Genomic DNA, 25288 nt, shown 5'->3' on the forward strand with positions numbered 1-25288 from the left:
TCTCAATTTCTCCAACTGTAAAACTAAGGCCAAATGACTCCTAAGGTAATTTCTAGCTGAAGAGTCCATGACCATAATTGTCGAGGTCCATTTAGTTCTTGGCCTAAATTCCCATGCTGAGTCTCTCTCCCTAGACCAAGTACAAATGAAAGTCATAGTTTCTCCACTTCTCCCTGAGTACCTTTGGAGAGAAGGACCATGCTTAGAGCTCAAAGAGGTTCCTGCCCTGAGGCCTGCTCTTTAGAGGGACTCTTTAGAGGGCTCTTCTCTGGTTGCCTTTCTTCCACACAGATCAAGGACTCTTCAGGGCCAAGGGGTGTGCCAACAGGAGCCTGTCTCACACTCCCTGTATTAGTCAGCTCCAACTGTCATAACAAAATACCACAGACTGGGGGCTTAAATAATAGAAATTTATTTTCTCACAGTATGGGGGCTAGAAGTCTGAGATCAGTCAGCTAGCAAGGATGATTTCTGGTGACGACTCTCTTTATGGCTTGTATGGCCACCTTCTCCACGTGGCATTTCCTCAGTTTGTGCACACAAAGAGAGAGGGGGGAGAAAGCAAGCTCACTGGTGTACCTTCTCATAAGAACACTAATCCTATTGGATCAGGGCCCCACCCTTATGACCACATTTAACCTTGATTACTTCCTCAGAGGCCTTATCTCCAAATACAGCCATACCGGGAGTCAGGACTTCAATATATAAATTCTGGGGGGGACACAAACATTTAGTGTACAATATCCCTCTCTAGAATGAGTTCCTAGTACCCAAGCCTCTGGAATTTTCTGCCCAAAGAGCCCAGGCTCTTTGGAGAATATCCACCTGGGACTTCCCTAGAGATTGCCAGGTACCACACTTCTACCACTGAGTTGTGTAAGGGGTGGAGGCTGGGGGGGGTGGGAGTACACCTTGAACATTGAGACTGGCTTCAGGAAGAAGCTCAGGGTCAGGGGCTGGACCCTGGCTTGCTCTTGACCTCCGACTTCTGGCATGGAACTCTGAGAAGTCTACATTCCAATCTGAACTTCCAGGCAGTTATGAAGAAATATTTGTCAAGATAGGAGGATTTTTTAAATGTTTTATTTAACAGCTTTTTAGCTTGATCTATAACTTTTTTCCATTTTTATTGTGATGTAATTGACACATAACATTGTATAGGTTTAAGGTGTACAACCTAATGATTTGATATATGTATATATTGTGAAATGATTAACACCATAAGTTTAGTTATATCCATCACCTCATATACTTACAAATTTTTTTTCTTGTGATAAGATCTTTACTATCGACTCTCTTGACAACTTCCAAAAATATAATACAGTATTGTTAACTATAGTCACCATGCTATACATTACATCCCCAGAACTTTTTATTTATTTATTTATTTATTACTGAGGTATAATTGACTTGATCTATAACTTTTAAGCATTTAAAATATGGTAGGTGGGCCTCATTAACACTCTGTCTGATGCCCCACAAATGTGAGGAGCAAACATGTTGGCAGGTTGTCCCAGTTTCCTCTCTGGGCTCCCTTTCACCTCTATCTTTGATAAATAAGCCAGTCTTAGGTAAGGAAGTTGAGAGAAATATTAGTCTGATTCTACCTGATCTTGACCCATCCCTACTATATCCTGAAAAGAATTCTATGTCATGATTCCTGTATCACAGGACTAATACTTAATCCAGGTTTGCTATATGCCAATTACTGTTGTAAACCTTTTACATTTATTAATTAATTTGATCCTTCCAGCAACCTGTGAAATAACATTACTTCTATTCCTATTTTATAAATAAGGAAATAGCAACATATCCAAGGTCATCCAGCTAGTAAGTGGCAGATCTAGGATTTGACCCAAACAGTTTGGCCTTCAAGTCCTGCTCTTAACCATTATGCTGTAAACCACTCAAATAAGAGGTAATATTTACTGAGCACTCCCTGTGTACCAGACACTGTGCCATTGCTAATACTAGCAGGTTGGTACTGTTATTTCCCCATTTTACAGGTGGGGAAACTGTACTTTAGAAAGTACACTTTCCACCCCTAAGAAGCCATGTTGGTAGACTTGAATTTGGGTAATCTGATTCCAAGCACATTGTCTTAGCTAGACCTATTCTGCTTGCTCGAGGTCCTTCCTTGAAGGAGAACACACAGGTGGCCGGGGGAGCCTGGCTATACCATTGGGTCAGATTGTGACAGTTACCACAGCGGAAATTCATCTATTCTTAATGAAGAAATAGGCTATTTTGAGTAATACAGTAATTTGAGGAAGTTAAATGGATTAAGATTACAGGCCATGTTCCCCATTGGGAAATATACTTGCATTTTTAGTTCCTGTGGCTTGATATGAAATCTCAGAGTGAATCATTACATTCTGACTTTAAATTTATCTTCAGTCCCAGTAAGAGTGATCTATTCTTCAGGAATTTATGAGCTATTTGAAGCAGGTGAACTCTAAAGCAGCCTAACCCTTAGACCTGTTTCAGTCTAATCCAACATGATCTGAGGTCTTTGATAATATAATAAATTCCTCCATGAGAAAGAAGTCTGACTCTGCATGAAAGTTTGTCAGCTGGAAGGCTTTTCTAATGACAGCACAGTTTTCCTGCTTTAGGGCATTGCTCAAGTCCTCACTGATATGATCGAAAGGTGGAAACATGATAATATGAAGCATGCATGAAAACACACATCTTCTCACCTCCAAAGATTCATATCTAAAGGTTCTCTCAGAGCTAATGGGATCACTGAGGGACAAAAGGGATCAGAAAATATCACTCTTCAGCCACAACTGTGATGACTACAGCTCTCTGGCGTTACCAAATCAATATTATTGTTGTAGTCAGGGACCTGATGGATTCCCAGGGACACGTCTTGGCTGAGGGTAGCTTTGATTATTTTCAGTCCTTTTGTCTAGTGCAGGGCTTTGTTTGCTGATCTTCATTGTCTTTGAAAATATTGTTTGATTACAGGAAAGGGCCTACCTTGGGTAGGTTAAAATATAAACTCATAGTCAATACAAAGAGATTTAGCTCAAGGGGAGGAAGTGTCTGCCTACGCAGTGTGATTTCTTGGGAAAGAGAGCCAATATCTCAAAACAAAAAACATATACATCCTCTGTCCTTACCCCAGAGTCCTTCAGAGTTAGTGTCTAAGATTTCTATAGCCACACTTTATTTATCCAAACAAAGCCTTATCTATATTCACATTTATAACTAGAATCTTCTCTCTATCAGAAAGGACAGGTACCTAACTCAATAATACTCAAATTACAAATTCAGAATACCATAGATTAGGTTAGGACAGTGGATCTCAAATTTTACTATGCAACAGAATCACCTGGGGTGTTTTTTAAAACATAGATTTCTGGACCTCACCCAGAGGGTTTCCAATTTAGTAGGTTTGGAGTTAGGCCCCCAAATGCACATTTCCAATAAGTTCCCAGGTGATCCCAGTGCTGCTGGTGTGTGAACCGTTGTCTAAAAAAAAAAATCACTGGACTGGGGCTTCCCCGGTGGCGCAGTGGTTGAGAATCCGCCTGCCAATGCAGGGGACACGGGTTCAATCCCTGGTCCGGGAAGATCCCACATGCCATGGAGCAGTTAAGCCCATGTGTCACAACTACTGAGCCCACGTGCCACAACTACTGAAGCCCGCACGCCTAGAGCCCGTGCTCCACAATGAGAGAAGCCACCGCAATGAGAAGCCTGCTCACCGTAACGAAGAGTAGCCCCACTCTCCCCAACTAGAGAAAACCTGCGTGCAACAGCAAAGACCCAATGCAGCCAAAAATAAATAAATAAAATAAATACGTTTATTAAAAAAAGAATCACTGGACTGATGGTTCTCAAGCTTTTGTCGTCAACACTCACACACCTGGAAGTAGGACACTGAGGATAGGACACTCTCCTGTCAGCCACAGGGGATTACCAGAGCAATGATCCTGGCTGCACATTAAAAGCCCATTGGAGCTTTCAAAAAATATTGGTCAGGATTGTACCTCAGACCAAGGAACTCAGAACACCTGGAGGTGGGCCCCAGGCCTGGGAATTTTGTTTTTAATTCCCCAGGTAATTTTAATGTGCAGCCAGGGTTGAGAACTTTTGCTGGTATGAGATCCTCTTGGGAGGGTCAGAGGCAGAGATTCACGTTTTAACACCCTTCCCCTAGGTATTTTTAATACATCTCAGTGGGGTAATATGCCTTCTGCCCATTTTGTATCCAGGTTGAAAATCACCAGATAACAATGTGCAAAAGGTAAGAGGTGAACACGTGTATGGTCAGGCCACTCAAGAAGTTCTCTTGCTGTTTGTACATCCCCTGCTCAACCAGTCCCTGCTTGACCTACACCCTCCTCACGTGAACGTGCTTGCCCCCTGCCTTAGCTAGTGACTGTTCTAATACTTAGGCCAGAATGGCTCTACCTGTAATTTATTAAAGGGAAACATCTGCCCTCATGATGGTCATTAACCTGAGGGGCTGGGAAGGACGTGGCCCAACTGCTTGTTTCCCTGGTAACTGATGAGTCAACCTGAGGTCAATTTCCCCTATAAATGGTAGCCTCCTTCTCCCCGAGTAGTGAAGGTTGCTGCCATGTCCTGCTGCTGTCTGTCGTACACAGTGGATGGCAGACAGCAGGACCTTTTGCTGTGGACATGTAAGATGCTGTTCAATAAATCATTGCTGTCTCTGTCGCTGTCTCCGGCCTCTTTCTTCTTTCTCAGGGCTGGGCAACTACAAGGCTTGCAGGTCCGTGGGTGTAGCCCAACATGACATTCCCAAAAGCTAAGTGGTCAGGGTCACTTATCTAGATTCTTTTGTGATTATCATTTTCCTTTTTCTTCTGTAATTCATTAAGAGAAGGATAAGTAACAAGTTGGGAGCAGCAGTAAGATAAAGGAGCTGGAATAAATATGATTGGTTCCTTCTTTGGCCTTTTCACTTTCACCTACTGATACCTGGACCAGAGGGAGGGCTGAACCCCATTGGCAAAGACAGACAGCCTGGAGCACCCTGAGAACTTCTGATACCTGAGGCCTTTTGACACCGAAGATGTGGACTCCAGAAACAGGGGAGGTCTGGGTGATGTTACAGTGAAGGCCCCCTGGCTCCCAGAGACTTGGAGCCAAAGCTGTGTGAACTCATACTAATTGGCTGAAGATCAGATGTTGCTAGACGATGACCCTGAAATCTATGGTTTCCACTGCAGTATTAACACTCCCTGAGTGACTAAGGGTAAGACACCTATCTTCCTGGAGTTTCAAGTTTCCCCACACATACAATGAGGAAAACAAGCTAATCTGTCTACCAGGGAGGTATTGTGAGACCAACTAACATGTTCTTACATATTGGTAAAAGCAAAAAAAGAAAAATGCTCATACCTCAGGTATATTCTTTGGATTAGAATATACTGCCGTTTTCTCAGTGGTTAAGAATTTGCCTGCCAATGCAGGGAAGGTTCGATGCCTGGTCTGGGAAGATCCCATATGCTGTGGAGCAACTAAGCCCATGCGCCACAACTAGTGAGCCTGCGCTCTAGAGCCTGCGCACCGCAACACTAAAGACCGTGCACTCTAGGGCCCATGTGCTGCATCTACAGAGCCCACGTGCTGCAACTACTGAAGCCTGCGTGCCTAGAGCCCATGCTCTGCAACAAGAGAAGCCACCGCAATGAGAAGCCTGTGCACCACAACAGAGTAGCTCCCGCTCGTCGCAACTAGAGAAAGCCCACACACAGCAACGAAGACCCAATGTAGCCAAATATATATATATATATATATATATATATATATATATAGCCATTTTTAACTTCATATTTCTAGACACCTATCCACCTTTATAAATACCCAGGAATTCTAGAGTTTGTAATTCTGTAACTATAACTTTAATACATGTACCTATAATTCAACCTTCTGCCTAACAAGCAGTCCATAAATATTTGTTGACTGAATGATGGGTGATGACTCAATTGATTAAGTGAAGGCACTTTCAAAATCAGATATACCACTAACAAATAAAATCACAATGTGTTATGCTAAATGAATAACTCAGTGACAATTTCCTAGGCTGAATTAATTAGCATAGTCTACAACAACCCTGCATTAGAGATATTAAATATGTGAAATATGTAATAAATTTCCAAATCAATTTACTCACAGCTGAGTTTTAGGCAACAGAAACAGAAAAAGTGACAATCATGTTAATGAGATCTAGTGCTTCTTGCTATGCTCTGACCAGAAAAATGTAATCCCCAAACCTCCTACTCTGCTTTACTTTTTCTTGTTTTCCATAGCATTTAACCCCTTCCAACATAGTATATAACTGATATATATTATGTAAACCACCTGGCTCTTGGAGTTCACAGCTATATGGTGAAATACATTTGACCCTTGAAAAATGAGGGGGTTAGGGATGCCGACCCACCATGCACTTGAATGTCTGAGTTTAACTTTACAGTTAGCCTTCCACATCCAAGGTTCCACATCTGCAGATTCAATCAACTGCAGATCATGTAGTGTTATTTATTGGGGGAAAAAAGTGTATATGTTTAAACCTATGTTGTTCAAGGGTCAACTGTATCAGTTTTCTTTAAACTTCTACCTTTTTTTCATATGGTCTAATACTTGGTAATCCAAGAGGCTACTGGATTACAGGGCCCAGAAAGAAGCTCATTATTTAAAATATGCAGATTTTAGGTGACCACAAATTTAACCTGAATATAATGTGTTCCTGAAAACCCCAAACCAATGTTATATTGTACGGCCCACAAGAAGACATGGAATCTAACTTATAGAAAATAATGTTTTGATGTATTCTGCATTGGTCAGAATGAATTTAGAATATTATATTTTCAGTTCTAGACAACATTATTTTGATTAGACAGATCCAGGCTGGAGTAATCTCAAAATGGGCAGTCTGACAGCAATCAGATAAAGAAAATGGAAGTCACTGTGAATTTTCATTTTAAAGACTGTGTTAGGATGGGCATGATAGCTGAGACCTCTGGTATTGAAAAGGCAGTCCATACAGTCTGTCTTCGTCAGCTCAGGTTGCTATAACAAAATACTGTAGACTGAGTGGCTTAAATGCAGAAATTTATTTTTCACAGTTCTGGAGGCTAGAAGTTCAAGATCAAGGTGCGAGTCTATTCAGCTTCCAGTGAGAGCTCTCTTCCTGGCTTGCAGATGACTCTCTTCTCACTGAGTCCCCACATGGCCTTTCCTTGGTGCATGTAATGGAGAGAGAGAAAGATCTTTTTCTCCTCCTCTTATGATACCACCAATCCTATCAGATTAGGATGCCACCCTTATCATCTCATTTAATCTTAATTACTTCCTAAAATCTCTGTCTCCAAGTACAATCACATTGGGGGTTAGGGGTTGAACATGCAAACTTGGAGAAGATACAATTTAGTCCATAGCATAGTCTATAGTCCTCTAAAGTAAACATTTTGGGAGACACGTAAGTCGTAACTCGCTGTAAGAAACATTTCTGGTGAAAACTGTTCAACAATGAAACCAATTGCTCACCCTTTGAGGCTGTGGCCTTCCTATCACTGGCAGCAGTAACTCAGTTTAAAGAACCCTTTTCTCACTGATGTTGGAGGGGAGATTCCTACAATGAACCGCAGTTCAGAGCAGAAGACTGCTAGGCTCTCTCCAACTCAAAAATTCTACCATATTTAAACTTCTAAAACGTTGCTATTCTACTAGGTTCAGCCCAAATTGTCCTTCTCTCAAAGGACTGAAACCATATGTGGCTATTTTGGCATAAGAAGAAACTAGCAAAAGGCTTAGAACAACAAAATTCAAACAGTTTTGGATTAAGTGAAAGTTCACAATTCTTGGTTTTGCCAAGAGCAATGAGATGTCTCTGACTATCATCTGGATTTTGCTTGAGTTTATGATTTTGTGTGGGGTTGGGAGGACGTGGCTGAAGTAAACACTTACTCTGCATCCCCAACACTGCTTGTTATCAGTTTCTTAAGAAACTCAAGAGGTTAAACCAGATTATATGAATAAGGTTGGAGGTATCAAATATGTAAGATCATTTCAAATCTAGTCTTTGGCAACCTTTAGGTAGAAAAAGCTAAGAAAAAGCTACTAGGTTAAGAAAGAGAAACAGGAATATTCTTTCACTGCTTTTCTTCCAGAAATTACATGGCCTCCTACTATGCCAGATGTAGTAAATTTTCAACAAAAACTTTTAGTTCTGGATGAAGCAGAAATACTTGGCAACCAACACTGTTTATTAATTCTGAATCCTCTTTTACTGTGAGCTGCATTATGGTCAAAGTTTTAAAAATATGATATTTTAGCTTTATATAAAATATGGTTCATATTTTCATAAAAATTGTAATTCGATGACCATAAGACATAAAGAGTTATTTGCAATTGATGCCGTACTGTTCAGTAAAATGAATTATACTGTTAAGAACGTTAAGCAAAAAGGATATCAAAAGCTGTATTTACAATGAGTAGAGAACACTTTCCATATAAATTAAGAGCAATGCTCCTAACACACATCAGTCAGGATCCAACAGTGTGAAATATGGTTGATACTGATGGCCATTTTTTCTCTCTTTTAGATCCTTGGACACAGGACAAAGAAGAGATCTCCCAACTGGAAGACATATTTTATTGATGAATCCTAGCCTGTGCTCCCTTGTAGAGAAGGGTCTCTGTCTTCAACTAAAGCACCTTATAGTCAGGTAATCATGTAATTTATATGTGAAAGTGACCAGGGCACTTTTGAGAGTAAAGGGGACATAATTACACTGGCTTAACAGACATAAAGAGGAACTGTGCCAGGCAAACCAGGACATTTGGTGGCCATATCCGTAGGAGACATTGTGATTGAGGCCCCAACCTCCATTCCACCCCCAAATGATTATTCTAAGGTAGTGGTCCTCGAAGTGTGGTCCCAAACCAGCAGTACTAGCTTCACATGGTAACTTGTTAGAAATGTAAATTCCAACCCGAGACCTACTGAGTCAGAAACTCTTAGGTAGAACAAGGTGGCGATATGTGTTTGTACAAGCCCTCCAGGTGATTCCAATGCAGACTAAAGTTTGAGATCCACTGGTGTAAGCCAATCATAATATTCCATTTCCTTCAATGACGGGTTTGCAAACACACAGGCCTAGAGCCAGTTTGAGCCAATGAAATACAAAGAGAGGTTAGTTGGAGATTTCTGGGAAAGATAAATCAATCTCTCTTTTGTTGGATGTGAGCAGGGAATATATTGCCTGACTGTTGGAGGTGACTCTAGGAACTGTAAAGCAGAGACATGAAAACCTGGCACTGTTTAGTTGCTGGATCAAGCCATCCAGAAGCTCATCCAACCTCCGGACTATGTGTGTGGAAGCCATTTCTGTTTCAACTAGCTGAAAGCATCCTTACACACTAGTGCTCATTCCCACTTTTCTTGAACCTACCTTGGCACTATACCTTCTCCTACAATGCTATCCTTTCTCACATTTCTCCCTTCAATCCCCAGTCCTTTTCACGTAGTCCAATTCCATCCCTCCTTCAAAGTCCAATTCACTCCCTCCTTCATAAAGTTCATCCTGACTGCTCTACCCCAAATTGTCTCCTCCTCTTTCAAATTCACTTACTTTCTGAGCTACTGATCTGTTTTCACCATATACTACCTTCTACTGCTTTCTCTTATGTCTAAGTACCTTATCGTCTGTAAATACCCGGCACCTGGCTTTGTGGGTGGCATCCCAGCAATGCTCAGGAAGTATTTCCTATAGATGGTGATTCCCTTGGTCCATGGAGATGGGAGTTGGTGTGCTACCAGTTGCTGCCACTGTTCCCCATCCCCAGCTCCCAGATGTTCCTTGACTATGACCACCACACCAAACCCTGCCTTAATTACAACTCTAATCCTGCTGTGGCCTAAACCTAGAGTTAGACAACTTTATGACATTTATTAGCTGGAATCTCCAAGAGCAAAAAGACACAGGTTACCAGATAAATGCTTGGTCGCCCTCACAGGACAGGCCATGACCGCACTGAGGCAGGTCTATGTGGTGAGTAGGAAATGGAGTTTCTAGTTCATCGTTAGCACCCAGCCCCCTTCTCTGCATTTGCTTTCTTCAGAAACAGGATCCCACCAGCGGGGCTGTGTTTGACAGCAGGAAGCTAAGGGTGTGAGGCACAGGAGACAGAGACCGCTCGGGCTTCTGACACAGTAGAGCTTAGTGTTTGAGGATGTGGGTTTTAGACTCAGACTGCCTGGATTTGGTGAAGACCGCTGTCTACTTATAATCTTGGGCAAGTTATTTGTCTTCTCGGACTCTCAGTTTCCTCATTTGTAAAATGGGGATAATAATCATACCTATCTCATTTTCTGACATGAGAAATAAATAAGATCATATAGGTCAAATACTTGGCATCATGCCTGACACACAGTAAGCACTCAGTAGGTAGCAGTTACTGTTAGGAGCCCAACCTCTCTGTCGCTCAGTGCTGGCTTCCCTCCTCCCTGTGGCTGTAGGAGGTGAAGAGCCTACTATTTCCCTGTTCACGGGCAAGGCAGTGAATGAGCGTGAAGAGAGAAAACTGGAATCTCAAGTGCGGCTGGGCTAGTGAGAGCAGGCTTCGCCCTGGCTTTCTGCCGGCAGCTGTGGTTTAGTATCTGAATGCAAACACTACCAATATCCTCCTCAGCACCACACTTCCCACCACCACCTCCCCGCCCACCAGCCTATCACAGCAAGTCACACACGAAGCAAGGAATTTCTGCAGCTAATAGTAACTCCCTACATCTCCCTAGTGCTTTATGGTCTTTCTGTCATTTGGCCCTCGTACCACCCCTGTGCAGTACCCAGGGGCAGCCTTTGTTAGTCCCACGTTGCCCATTAGGAAAGTGAAATTTGGAGTGATTATGCGCCCTGCCAAAGGCTGCATAGTCAGGAAGTTACAGAGCCAGGTCTCAGAGATGTTCTGACCCCAACTTCATCATCTGCCCACCCTCTTCACAGTCCATATGCCCTGTGCGTAGAATGAGGTTTTCCAAAGGAAAGCATAATGTGTATTTCTACATGTAAGATTATTTTAGCCCAATTGTAGAATAGTAAAAATCTTCTCACCTTCCTCTCCAGGATCCTTTGCTGAATGTTCAAGTATGAGTACGGTTCCCAAGAAAAAGAGGGGACACATCTGTCTTTCATTTAGTTATCCGAAAAGTATTTATTGTTATGCCTTAACCCTGAGCAGTAACCAAATCCTATTTAACTTGAGTGTTTGCCCAAATCTCCACCTCTTACGTTTATTCAAACCAAAGTTTCCATATTTGACTAGGTACAGTGACTCTTTTCCTTCCCTTCACAATCAAGGAAGGAACCTGACGTGTTTGGAAAGATTTGGAGAGCTGGGGTCACAACACTGTGAATTCACTGTAACAAGGAAGATTCCGAGCACTTGTTTGAAGTAGAGAATCTTAACAGTGTGAATTGTGTTAAGCTAGCAACTCTGGGTTAGGACAACTAATTCTTGTGCAGAAGTTTTGTTTTCAAATTGGCTAGCAACTAAAGATGTGGCCATTAATGAGACAATCAGTCTTTGTCTCTGAGTCATCCATACACACATACACACTAAGTGGTGGAAAGAGTCTGGGCTTCAGTGCCTTACAGACCTGGCTTACAATCCTGGCTCTGACATTTACCAGCTCTGTGCCCTTGAGTAAGTTCCCTAGCCTCTCTGAGCTTTGATTTCATCTGTAAAATGGGAGACTAATACCAACTCTCCAGACTGGTGGAAAGATTAAGTTATCTTAAGTAGAATACCTGGCACATAATGCATGATTAATAAATGGTGGGTATAATTTCTCATCCTAAGCAATTAACAAGAATTATACCATGGCAATAGTTTCTAAACAATATCCTTACAGATAATACAATTTATGATATCAGAACAATCCCTCTCTGACCTCTATCAGGCTCAGCCAGTTACTCAAAAACCTCAGTTATTTACAGACAAAAGACTGTATCTCCATGTAATGGGATCACTTGAGGGTTTTAATGTCAGACCCAGGCTGCTCCACGTCGTTTGGTCCTATGTCACACTTACCTGGGACAGTGGTAAGAGCCTGGGACTGTGCTTTGTCATCCCAATTCTGCCATTAATTATGTATTTGAACCAGGGACAATTAGAGGCAGAGCAGGTCCCAATGTTCTCATCTGTAAAATATGAAGGTTGGATGTACAGTCAAATTTCTGGGGTATCACAGACCTACTTGTGAATGGACTTGAGGATATGGGGAGGGGGAAGGGTAAGCTGTGACAAAGTGAAAGAGCGGCATGGACATATATACACTACCAAACGTAAGGTAGATAGCTAGTGGGAAGCAGCCGCATAGCACAGGGAGATCAGCTCGGTGCTTTGGGACCGCCTGGAGGGGTGGGATGGGGAGGGTGGGAGGGAGATGCAAAAGGGAGGGGATATGGAAACATATGTATATGTATAACTGATTAAATTTGTTATAAGGCAAAAAATTAAAAAAAAAAAAATAATAATAATTTTTAAAAAAAAAGAAAAAGAAAAGACTTTTCTCCAAAGCCTCTTTCATTACATTTTTTTTTTTTTTTTTTTTTTTTTTTTTGCGGTACGCGGGCCTCTCACTGTTGTGGCCTCTCCCGTTGTGGAGCACAGGCTCCGGACCCGCAGGCTCAGCGGCCATGGCTCACGGGCCCAGCCGCTCTGCAGCATGTGGGATCTTCCCGGACCGGGGCACGAACCCGTGTCCCCTGCATCGGCAGGCGGACTCACAACCACTGCACCACCAGGGAAGCCCCCATTACATTTTGATAAGCACAAAATAATGAAAATCATTAGAAGGCATTTGTGAGACATGTGGTGAGGTGTCAATGTAGCATCATTAAAGAATATGACTTTCAGCAATAAAGACTTAGGTTTCAGTCCCTATGAACAGATTTCTAGCTGTGTGACCTCAGCCAGTTGTTTAAACCCTCAGAGCTTTTGCTTCCCCGTATATAAAATGGGAATGACAACACTTTCCACATTGCAAAGATTAATTGGGATATAAAATACCTAATACAGTGAGTTTCTGTCACAAAGCTACACTCAAGAAAATGGTTGCTGTTATGACTACCCTTGTTATTCGGGCATCAAAAATTTGTCTCTGAGCAGTTAGAGAAAGCAGCACAATGTATTCCTACCTAGAAAAAAAATCATTTTATCTTTTTTTTTAAGTCAAAATCACAGACTAAATGGTTTTGAATAGTTTTCTGCATGTGAGGTTGGGTTCTTAAGCCCATCTGCAGCTAGACACTAGAGAGATTTAAAGACATACTCAGCTTCCTTCCTACCTCCTACCATTACAGGTAAACACACGGGAGATATTGCTCATTCTTTCATTTCTTATTCTGCCTTCATGCATGTAGAAAAAGGCTGTATATGGAAAAACATCCACGATAATGGTGTTAAGAGGTAAGAAGGTGTAGGAGAAAGGAAGGCATGAAGAAAGAGCCAAAGTGGGAGAGACATGTGGCGGTGCCCTTCCCTCCCACAGCTACACAACGCAGAACTGAGCTAGCCACCAAAAGAAGTTCAGTGCCAGGTAGCTTTTTTAGTTTTTCCCTTTACTTACCACAATAGAGAGTGTGGGCTACCTTGAATGTCACTGGGAAATTTTCTACATGACCTGTGAGGCTCAGCTCGCAAGTCAATCAACCCCTGGGAAAACATCCAGTTCTAAGCTCTGGCCCCAGGTACTTGAAAGCAAGTTTTCATCTAGTTGATCTCTCCCTTCTCACTCCCCACATGGCAGAAATCCGACTAAAGAAGTAGATACTCTTCATTCCAATTTGGGGTTTCTTACCTACGACTGTCTTGGCCAATCTGAGAAGAGGGAGCATAGATATGGAAGTGCAAAAACTTTATTCTGGTATATCAAGATATTTTAGTATTCACTCCAAATTATGCTTTTTCTCTCTGCATTCCCCTATTTACTAACTTTCCCCTATTGCTTTAGAAAAATTAGCACATCATTAGCAGAGAAATAAAGGTGTCAAACTCTTCCAAGTTCAGAAGCCTTGGTCCAGGTATACGACTGACCAGTTTTAATTGTCCCTTCTGCTAACATCAACCTCCCAGCCACCCCCACCTCCAGACTAGATAGAGACTTTCCAAGTTGAGGAGCATGAAAGGGGATAAATGAGGGTAAGCAAGAGAACTTGAGGTATTGAAGCTGTAAGAAAAGGTCCTCCACCATGCCCCTTACCTTGAGGTTAGATCTGAGGTGGGGAAAGATGATGAAGGCTCATGATGATGTTGGGGGTCTGTTACCCTGTGAAATCCTGGGGGGCAGCAGCCTAGCAGATGTTTCTTAGCCCACAATATCCTGACAGTTGTAAGTTAAAGATGGCCACACAGAATGCCATAGGTAAGGAACGCCTGAGGCAGCCCCTCTGAATCTCTAGCAGCCCCAGAGAGGCACAGGCAAAGAGAAGAGCAAGAGGCTACAGAGTCAAGACAATGAGTCGTCAAAGTGGGAAGTGGCATGGAATGTATATCCAGAGTGCAGGTGGGCCAGAGACATCTCCACAGGTGCCTAATGTGGCAGTGATGACACCTAAGAGCCACATAAGGCTATTGTTCATCTCAACAGACGCCGGGGCATGTCAAGACAGAGGACAGAAGCCCTCTCCTAATGACCCAGAAGTTAGCTCACTCTGGAAAAAAGGAAGTAGAGGAGATCACCTGGAATCATTTGCATTCATTTTTTTAAATTAATTAATTTATTTATTTTTGGCTGCATTGGGTCTTCGTTGCTGCACATGGGCTTTCTCTACTTGCAGCGAGCGGGGGCTACTCTTCGTTGAGGTGCGCGGGCTTTTCACTGCCGTGGCTTCTCCTGTTGCGGAGCATGGGCTCTAGGCATGTGGGCTTCAGTAGTTGCAGCATGCAGGCTCGGTAGCTGTGGCTCATGGGCTCTAGAGCGCAAGCTCAGTAGTTGTGGCACACGGGCTTAGTTGCTCCATGGCATGTGGGATCTTCCCAGGCCAGGGCTCCAACCCGTGTCCCCTGCATTGGCAGGTGGATTCTTAACCACTGCGCCGCCAGGAAAGTCCCTCATTTGCATTCTTTTGCTGTGAGTTTCTCAGGGCCTAGAGCAGGGAGAAGTCAGAAAAGACTTTTGGAAGGAGGATATAACCCCTAAGACACTGAAGAAAGGTGATCGAGTTAAATGAAGAAAATGAAGAAGGTGGTGATAGGCCAAGGGAACAGCATAAGCTCTTTCTTTGGCATGGAAGCAGGAAACAGTATACTGGAGGCTGGCCCAGGAACCATTAGCAAATTGGTAATGTGACAGCCAGGAGTTAGAGGTTATATTAGAGATAAGGCTGGAGAAGTGAGTAGAGGTCAGGTGAAGGAGGATTTTTATGACATACAAAATGGGCTAAGGTGATAGGAAGGCATTGATAGACCTTCAAAGAATAAGATGGTCAGATTTTCAGCATTGTGCATGATGGATGTGAGGGTTTCATTCTGGTTATTTATTGCTCCTTAACAAAACTCAGTGACTTAAAACAACAAACATTTTACTATATCTCACAATTTCATGGGTCAGGAATTTGAGCAGGGCTCAGCAAGGAAATTCTTCTGCTCTCTGTAGCCCTGATTGGCATCACAGTAGTATTCACCTGGCAGCTGATACAGTCTGGAAGTTTTAAGATGGCTTTATTTACACACCTGGTGCCGGGACAGCTGGGCCACTGTCCCTCTCCATGTCTTCTCAGCCCTCTCACATGGTCTATCAAGGTAGTGGGACTTCTTACACGATAGCTCAGGACTTCTAGAGACCAAGGCAAAAGCTCCTCTTAAGGGCTAGTCCCCCCATCTGGCATAGTGTCACTTTTTCTGTACTCTACTTAATAATCAGTGCAGCACTCAAGCCTACCCAAGTTAAAGAGGAGGGGAAATAGACCTCATCTTCCACAGAGGAGTATTAAAGAATTTGTGGCCATCTTTAATCCACCACAAGGTCCAAGGATGTAAGATTGGAGGTAGAGATAAGCACAGAGTTCTTACAATCCCCAGTTCCTGAAGTATTCATGCAGGAGCACTCCCAGAATGCTCTTACATAGAATGCTCTATGACTTTACTATAATTGCTGGTTTATTTATCTCTCTCTTTCTCTCATTAGGTACTTTGAGGGAAGAACAACACGTGAGTCTTGTTTAGATCCAAATCTCAGTGTCTGGCACATAGCTGATACTCAATAAATGTTTATGGAAAAAAAATAAACTGAATAAATTGGAATGGTTGAGATCCCCTTAATTCCTGGGTCTTCAGGACACCAGAGCAGCCTCCTGTTTGATATAATTTCCTTCACCTGATACAGATCTTCTTATTGACTTAAGAACTGCTTGATTTGAATGTGTAAAAATAACATTCAGGGCTTCCCTGGTGGCGCAGTGGTTGAGAGTCCGCCTGCCGATGCAGGGGACACGGATTCATGCCCCGGTCCGGGAAGATCCCACATGCCACGGAGCGGCTAGGCCCATGAGCCATGGCCGCTGGGCCTGCGCGTCCGGAGCCTGTGCTCCGCAACGGTGAGAGGCCCGTGTACCGCAAAAAAAAAAACCAAAAACAAATAAAAAAGCATTTATTATGAACATTTACATGGATAGCTTTGAACTTTTGCCTGCTGTATTAGTCTTCTATGCTGCATTACTTAGCATCTTAAAACAACACACATTTATCTCAGTTTCTGTGGGTCAGGATTCTTGAGTATAGCTTGACTGGATTCCCTGCTTTGGAGTAAAGACAGTCTCTTCCACAAGTGGTGTTGGGAAAGTTGGACAGCCGCATGTAAGGCAATGAAGTCAGAACACAACCTCACACCATACACAAAAATAAACTCAAAATGGCTTAAAGACTTAAATAAAAATATTACTGAAGAATAATATATATTCAGAAAAATGAGTATGCTAAAAGAGTACAACTTGGAAAATTTTCACAAGCTGAACACAGCCACATAACTTGCATCTAGATCAAGAAGCAGAACGTAACCAGAATCTCAAAAAGCCCCTCCTCCTCCCTTCTAGTTATTGGAACACCACTTATAGTTATTGGTGACCATTATTCAGACTTATAATACCATAGTTTTATGACTATCATTTTAAAATTGAGAAGTTAGCAGAAACTTTACTCCATTGTATATTTTTGCTTCCTTTGTGGAAGATTAATTGACCATAGGTGTGTGGATTTATTTCTGGGCTATTCTGTTCCAGTGATCCATATGTCTGTTTTTGTGCCAATACCACAATGTTTTTGATTACTGTAGTTTTGTATTCAGTAGTATTTTCGAAACGGAGTCATAATGTTGCTAAGTTTTTGCTTTTTTTTTTTGCGGTACATGGGCCTCTCACTGTTGTGGCCTCTCCCATTGCGGAGCACAGGCTCCGGATGCGCAGGCTCAGCGGCCATGGCTCACGGGCCCAGCCACTCCGCAGCATGTGGGATCTTCCCGAACCGGGGCACGAACCCGTGTCCCCTGCATCCGCAGGTGGACTCTCAACCACTGCGCCACCAGGGAAGCCCTGTTGCTAAGTTTTGTTGCTATGAAATGAATTTTTCCTGTTTTCTAGCTTGGAAATTTAGTTACAACTTGATCTAAGTTCATATTTCATTCCAAACTTATTTTATTAAGTGGTTTATAATGTGCCTTAAGCTGCTTCATTTTTTTGAAACATATATTGAATTAATTACTTTTAATTCTGTTCAGTGAATTAGACGTTATTAGGTTACAAAGATTTTAACACATACAGAAAAGCTGTCCCCAACTCTTTGAGTTAATATTTAATTTTTAAAATTTTGTAAGGTATTTTATGCTAATAACGAAAAATATAAAACTAGGGGACTGAACCTGGTAAAGGCAGGACCAAGAACTTAGGAGGAAATCTTTTAAAAGAATAAGATTGTTCTTCCTCTTAGAGGAAAAGAAGATACTCACAAATGATGGTCTTGGTTTTTCCAGGGAATAATGAAACAAGGTTCTGCACTAAGAATAAATGTTGGGATAGAGTTGCTAGTTCAAGAAAAAGGGAAATAGTTAGGAAATAACATTGAGAACGTAAACATGGCTGAAGGTCAAGGGAATTAAAGACACTAGTGAGAGTGCAGCTAAAATGGTTGATAAAAGGGCTCTCAGAGTTTAGGAAGATAAAAGAAGGTGGGAAAAAACTAATAAACTAGGAGAACAAAGATTGGAGGTCACACTGAGGACAAACTACAGACTGAGTGGGAGTAAGTAAGAGAGGTAGAGGGTAGGTGGCTGTGGGTAGAGAGGGGAACTCACACGCCAAAATTTTGCAGATGGAGTAATTTCATCTGATGACTGGCTTCAAGGTGTGGCTACATCTGTGGGTTCCTGATATGAGTGAAGTTGAAGATGACTGAAAAAGAGAAGGATGAGAAATTGTGAGGTCAGCGTGCTGAGTTATTATCATGGATGCTGATGAAATCATTAGGTTGATGCAGGACAGGAGGATAATTCAAGGCTGACACAGAGTTTCAGAAACACACCTGGGCACAGGCAAGGAAGTAAATGGCCATCCTGGTCAGGGCCAGATTTACGCAAATAGCAAGGCAGGCAGAGTTTGTCTTCGACATTTATCGCCTTTGTTCTGTAGCATTTTCCCCTAGCTTTGTTCATTTACTCTTGAGTAACCTCAGTGTCCTCTTGTTGCCCTCTCACTGTACAGGTTCCCCCTCTGCTGCTGACACATCTAAAATCCCGAATAAGTCCCAAAGCACAAATGGAAAGTTCTCAATTGATATGTCACTTTTCCCCACTTATCTTTGCATTTTGACAGGGCGTGCTAATGACAAATCCTTATCCTGAAAGTGGTTGTTTCAGGACCAGTACCCTGCAGAGGTATCTGCAGAGTCATCTAATTCCAGCCAAGGAGAGATGGGCTCTTGCTGTCCTGAAAAATCTTTCTCCAATATTGATTCATTGGTTTATTTATTTATTTATTTATTTATTTATTTATTTATTTATTTTTGGCTGCGTTGGGTCTTTGTTTCTGCGCGCAGCCTTTCTCTAGTTGCAGCGAGCAGGGGCTACTCTTCATTGTGGTGCGCGGACTTCTCACTGGGTGGCTTCTCTTGTTGCAGAGCACAGGCTCTAGGTGTGCAGGCTTCAGAAGTTGTGGCAGGTATGCTCAGTAGTTGTGGCTTGTAGGCTCTAGAGCACAGGCTCAGTAGTTGTGGCACACGGGCTTTGTTGTTCTGCGGCATGTGGGATCTTCCTGGACCAGGGCTCGAACCCATGTCCCCTGCACTGGCAGGCAGATTCTTAACCACTGCACCACCAGGGAAGCCCTTGTTTCTTTGTTTTAACCTAGGACTTTAACCATTCTCCACAAAATGTGAGTTTCTTACGGGTTAGTGTTAGCCAATGCAAAGATATCCACAAAAGAACTAACTCAGTCCTTTGCTTTCCTGACCAGTGCACAAGGCAGGCTAATGTGCTGTGAGATATTGTCCCCTCTGTCTTCTCGCTATGCCAGAGAAGAATCATCATTTTCAATATACACTGCAATACGAAAAGGTCGAGAAAGCACATTCAATAATGCTAACAGCTGACATTTATTGAGCACCAACTATGTGCCAAGCACTTCATGTATTTTAATTCATTTAACCCTCGTAGCAATCCTGTTAGGTTTGTGCCATTATTCTCATTTGGTTGATGAAAAATCTGAGAAGACCTGACCAAGATCATAGACGTGGGAAGTAGCAGTACCAGGATTCAAACCCAGGCCATTTGGAAACAGAAGGTACATTTAACCTCTACACATTGTCCCTAAATAAATGTCCAATAGATCTAAATAAAACTTTTAATTTAACTTTATTTTAATTTTTCAAAGTATAGTTGATTTACAATGTTGTGTTAGTTTCAGGTGTACAGCAAAGTGATTCAGCTATATGTATTCTTTTTCAGATATTTTCCTTTATAGGTTATTACAAAATATTGAGTATAGTTCCCTGTGCTATACAGTAGGTCCTTGTTGGTTATCTATTGTATATACAGGTAGTAGTGTGTATATGTTAATCCCAAACTCCTAATTTATCTCCTCCCCAATTTAACATTTTTATTTATTATTATTATTTTTTGCGGTACGTGGGCCTCTCACTGTTGTGGCCTCTCCCATTGCGGAGCACAGGCTCCAGACGCGCAGGCTCAGCGGCCATGGCTCACGGGCCCAGCCGCTCCGTGGCATGTGGGATCTTCCCGGACTGGGGCACGAACCGGTGTTCCCTGAATCGGCAGGCAGACTCTCAACCACTGTGCCACCAGGGAAGCCCCAACTTAACATTTTATACGTTTGTTTTAAACACCTCCATAAATGGCAGAGCTACGATACAATCCAGTCACTCTCTACAGGTTAGATAACAGGATGACAGGGAGCAGCAAGAGTGGAACACGGTGGAGCTTTGTCTCTCCCAACCCCAAGCTTGCCTGGGACGCCCTTAGCACTAGACACGTAGCAGGCCCACCTTTCTGTGTCTTTTAAAAATTATCTGATCAAGTATGAGATGATAATTTGGTCTGTGCTTTATTCTATCTGAATCCCCAATATAATGAAGAACCTTATAATTGTTAATTTACGGGTATAATTTGTTCAGGTCCATTAAACCATTATTGCCCTCCTGTAGTCTGCCATCCTTCCACAAAAGGTTCTAGCCTTGGGTGTGTTTCTTTACACACACACACACACACACACACACACACACGCTTTTAAGCTTCTCATCTTGCTTTGGAAAAAAACTGTATCAAAGTGAGCCTGAAGGTTCATTTTCCGGACCACTAGCCGGGAAGAAGGGGTTTTAACGAAATTGGTTTTTACTCGGTAGTTTTGTCACAGATTGGGAGGTACAAAACGCAAGAAAAACTAGTTTCTTGGCGTGTTACCAACTCTGGGGTTCATTGATCAATCACACCCAAACTCATTTACTAACTTAAAAATATATATATCGTGGCAAGGTTCATTTACATAAGACTTGGACCGAAGCCGCCACAATCTGCGGTAATCTCGTGTGCAGTGATGGCCACCGAGCCCTTCACTTTCCCTCAGGAGCTCCCACGCCTCCCCGGTCCCCAAGGACACCCGGCTGTCCCTAGCGGCTCTGAGTACCCTGGGGAAGGCCTCGAAGGGAGGCCGAAGAGGCCGCGGCAAGAAGGGGGGACGGCAGGCGCGGGCAGCACCCGGACTTCAGTTCACGACCCCGTTATTCCACGGAAAAATGGAACATTCTGCTCCTTCCGCCAGCAGAGGGGAGGTGGGGAGAACCCTTCGATCTTGTCTGAGAGAGGCGACGCGGACGCAGCGACCCGAATCCGGGACGCCAGGAACCGTGTTACGGGAATCGCAGCCGCTCGGAGGGCCTCCCCATCGCCTTCGGGCAGCCGCTGAGCCAATGCCGGCGCGCGTCGGGTTTCGCGGGCGCCAATCAGCTTACAGATGCCAAGTCCGGGGGCGGGGCTTTACGGGGCGCCGCGGGGCGGGGTCAGGGGGCGCGTCGCCCCGCAGCGGGAGGCGGGCCGCTTGCCGCGTCTGCGGGAAGGAGCCGGGAGAGACCCGAGGCCAGGGCGAGGAGCCTGAAGGCCCGCGGAGCCCCGTGGGGAACGCACGGACGCAGCTGAGCTGGGGGCCGCGGCTGCCGGCCGAAGGGCCCGGCCCAGCCTGGCGCCGAAGGGGACGTGCCCTGTGGACACGCGGAGGAGCGAGTCACCGCGGCCTTTAGGTGAGGAGGGGCCGTGGTCGAGTTGAAGGGCCGTGTAGCGGGAGGGGGAGGGCTGCGTCGGGGCGGCCAGGGGACCTGGCACTCGAGGGGGCCACCCTTCTCCGGGAGAGGGGCGCCCCGACAGCGCGCGCCCCAAACTTCTTGTTATCCCAGCCTGGAAATCCCCACATTCCTTCCTCTCCCTGTTCCCACACCTCCGAATTTGATCTCCACAACTTTATCACGTAGATTTAAGTACAAGCCTCACTTCCAACACCACACACACACACACACGCACGCACACACACACACACACACACACACACACACGCCCTTCTGGACCATACCCCTTTGTGGTTACCAAATCCCCACTTTTTCCCCAGTCCTCTTTCCATCTCCCCTTAAATTCCACTAGTCCCGCACTTGACCCTTCATTTTCAACTCGGAGGTGAATTTTCTTTCCCCAAAGCCATCTTTTCATACTTAAATGGTAACGTTTCAACGTTGCTGAAAGTTACACCATACTTATACAATTAACAAACTAATGTCTCTTTTCTTCTTTTGATCGCTTACATGGCCTGGCCCTAATGAGCCCCGCATACCACTGTATCGTAAAGGCACCGAATTCTGTCTTTTTAAATTCTCTCACCCCCTCCCCCAAGTTTAAAGATGATTCCAAGTAGCAAGGTTCTGTTTTTCAGTATTTTTTCAAACTGAAAAAAATATCACAGCTTAAAAATAAGACCTGCCACTTCTTTTCTTTTCTTTTCTTTTCTTTTTTTCTTCAGAAGGAAACCCATTTCGGTTTAATTTGTGTAGTATTGGGCATTTCAGCGATTATACTGCTTTAAAATAATTATTTGTTAGAATGCCAGGATGAATAGCCTAAAAGATTGGAGTGTTTGGTTTAGTCAGTGCTGTAAACAAACCCTTTAGACTGTGTGACTGCCAGCTTCAAGTTGGAACAACTCTTAATTTGAAATTACTCAGATCATCATATGAGCTATTCGCCATTATCATAATTTCTTAAATTCATGTTAATTCCTATTTGGAAGTATTTTTTAACTGTAAGCTGGAATACTACAATGTTAGAACCAACTTGCTATTAAGTTAAATTGTGCTTTCCAAATATTTCTCTTTGGGGACAATTTTGAACACTTGTTTTTAATCACAAGTGGAAGAAAAAAATCACAGGATGGAGAAAGTGTCAGAAAAGGAGGATAAATTTTGTAGTACAATTTTTCTTTCATCCCAATTCCATATTATTGACAACATTTGTTTAATTTTCTCATAGGTAATTTAGAATATTATAAATACACAGCTAATTTAATACATTTTCTTAGGTAATGAAAAATGTGTTCAGTTATTTACGAATTGCCGTGTTTTCAGTTTATTTAAAATTTTTCCAAGGGAATTTGCATTTCAGTTAAACGTTAGGGTGGATGTCGATTATCATATATACCTGTGAAGTAGGTGTTACAATACCCACTTTATAGAGAAGGAAACTGAAGCTCAGGGTCCCTGTGAAACCTAGATCTATGTAATTGCAAATCCTGTACTCTCAATCAGTCACTGTGTCATGTTAACACATTTCTCATAGAGGATCCCCTGCTACAATTTGGTTTGGGAACTTAAGAACTCCCCAAAACTCTTCTGTAGGGGGGTTTTTTTTCTCCCAGAAGCTGTTTCAGAGCAGCTTATTTTAATGGGAGTCAGAATTCCCTGGCACTAATACATTTGCAGCTTGGCTCTTAGAGAAGCATGGAATGTTCTCACAGTCTTCTCCACTTATTTGATTACAGAGACATTTTGATCAGAGTTGAAGTTTCTACTGAGCTTTATTATTTTACATAACAAATACTAAGCACTTAGTACTTGCTGTAGGAACGGACAAAGATGCATGAGTCGTCCTTAGGACCTTCAAAGAGTTTACAGAAATTGGTTAGACATTTTGTGAAAAATGACAAGGATGCAAGGCAGTTTTAATTGTATGCAGAGTGATACAGAAGATGCTATAGGTATTTAAACTAGGGAGTAACCATTTAAGAGTTGAAAGGATCAAAGGATTTAACAGAGGTCAGCCTTGACACCTGGGTAAGATTTGGATAAAGGGAAAAATGAAAGGAGCCCATTCCAATAGAGGTATATGTGGAAAGGGTGAGAAATAATCAAGGTATAGTCATTATTAATAGTCAATATATGTGTAATGCTTATTTTCTGTCAGTCACTGTTTTGAACACTCTGCTTATATTCATTTAATCTTCATAACCTTATGAAGTAGATCTTCCTATTCTCCTTTTTATAAAGAAGGAAACCCAGGCATAGAGAGCTTAATTAACTTTCCCAGTGCCACACGACTATTAAGTGGTAGATCCAGAATTTATACCTAGACAGCCTGGCTTCAGAATCTGAGCTCCTAAGGATGGTAAATATACTACCTCTTCATATAGTATACTTGAGTGACAGTTAACTAGAATAATATGGCCATTCCAGAAGGTCTTTTAAAACCCACTCTTAATTGTCCACTATGTGCTTCAGAGTATGTTAGATTCTCAGGATATCAAGACATATAAACAAAAATTACAATACAGTGTTATGAATCATGTTAGGGAACTGTATACAAGTGCATTGGGAGCAAAGATGTTTGTGGGAGTGGGGGGGAATTCCACAGAAGAGATGCTGTTTCATCTGAGATATAAACAGTGCAGAACAGTTTGGAGAAAGACATTCTAGAGCCAGGGAATAGCATTTATAGAAACCCAAACTCTGAAATAGTAAAGTGTGTTAGAGAAAGTCTAGTAGTTTGCTGTGACTTGAGCTTAAAGTCTGTAGGGGTAGCTGGTAGGGCATGATAAAAGGTAAGACCAAATTGTGTATGGCATGGTGAAGTCAAGTAAAATGAAGAGCTTAAATATTTGCTTTGCATTTGGGAAACTACAAAAATAATTTCAGCATGATCAGAGTAGAAACCAGATTGCTCGCTGTTTTCTCTAGAGCTTGAGGGCAAAATCAGAGTAGAGAGTTTTGGTTTTTTTAGAACAGATTTAAATATTGAAGAAGATAGATTGGGCAGGCACACTGAAACCAAATTTTTAGGTTCTTAAATAGCTGAAATATTTGGCATTATTATTCACTCTTTAAAAAGCTTTTGAGGAAAAGAGTGACAAGTTTAAAGTATGCTTAGAGAGGTTTCATCTATCAATAATAATGTTCAGAATGATTTGGAGGGAAAAAAGAGACTTGAAGCAGGAAGGCAGTTATAAGTATTGAGGTGAGCAGTGCCTAAATTAGGTTGGTCATGGTGGAGGGTAGAAAAGACAAAACAAGTGGGAAGGATCATGAAGGAAGACTGAATAAGATTTGTAACTGAGAAAAGCTAGAATGTAATGGATAGGCAAGAGGCAATGATGAACCCCATTGTCGTAGGAAATTCAAGAAGGGTGAGTGTTTTTAGATGAGGGGGAAAAAAAGTACTGTGATTTTTTTTTTAAGTGCATGCATTTATGTATTTATGTGGGCATGAGTA

General features: G+C 42.6%; 1 protein-coding gene across 2 annotated transcripts in view; it reads left to right on the top strand.

The window, feature by feature from the left end:
• Nucleotides 1-21545: 21545 nt before the first annotated feature.
• IL6ST (interleukin 6 cytokine family signal transducer) overlaps nt 21546-25288 on the top strand; it is a 49830-nt gene continuing 46087 nt past the window's right edge. For both annotated transcript variants that reach the window (XM_082621939.1, XM_082621940.1), the window contains exon 1: nt 21546-21783. The gene's annotated coding sequence lies outside the window, so the exon portion shown is untranslated. The remainder of the gene's footprint in view (nt 21784-25288) is intronic.

Source organism: Mesoplodon mirus (genome assembly GCF_964341445.2).
Source record: "Mesoplodon mirus genome assembly, chromosome: 5".
NCBI classification, from domain to species: Eukaryota; Metazoa; Chordata; class Mammalia; order Artiodactyla; family Ziphiidae; genus Mesoplodon; species Mesoplodon mirus.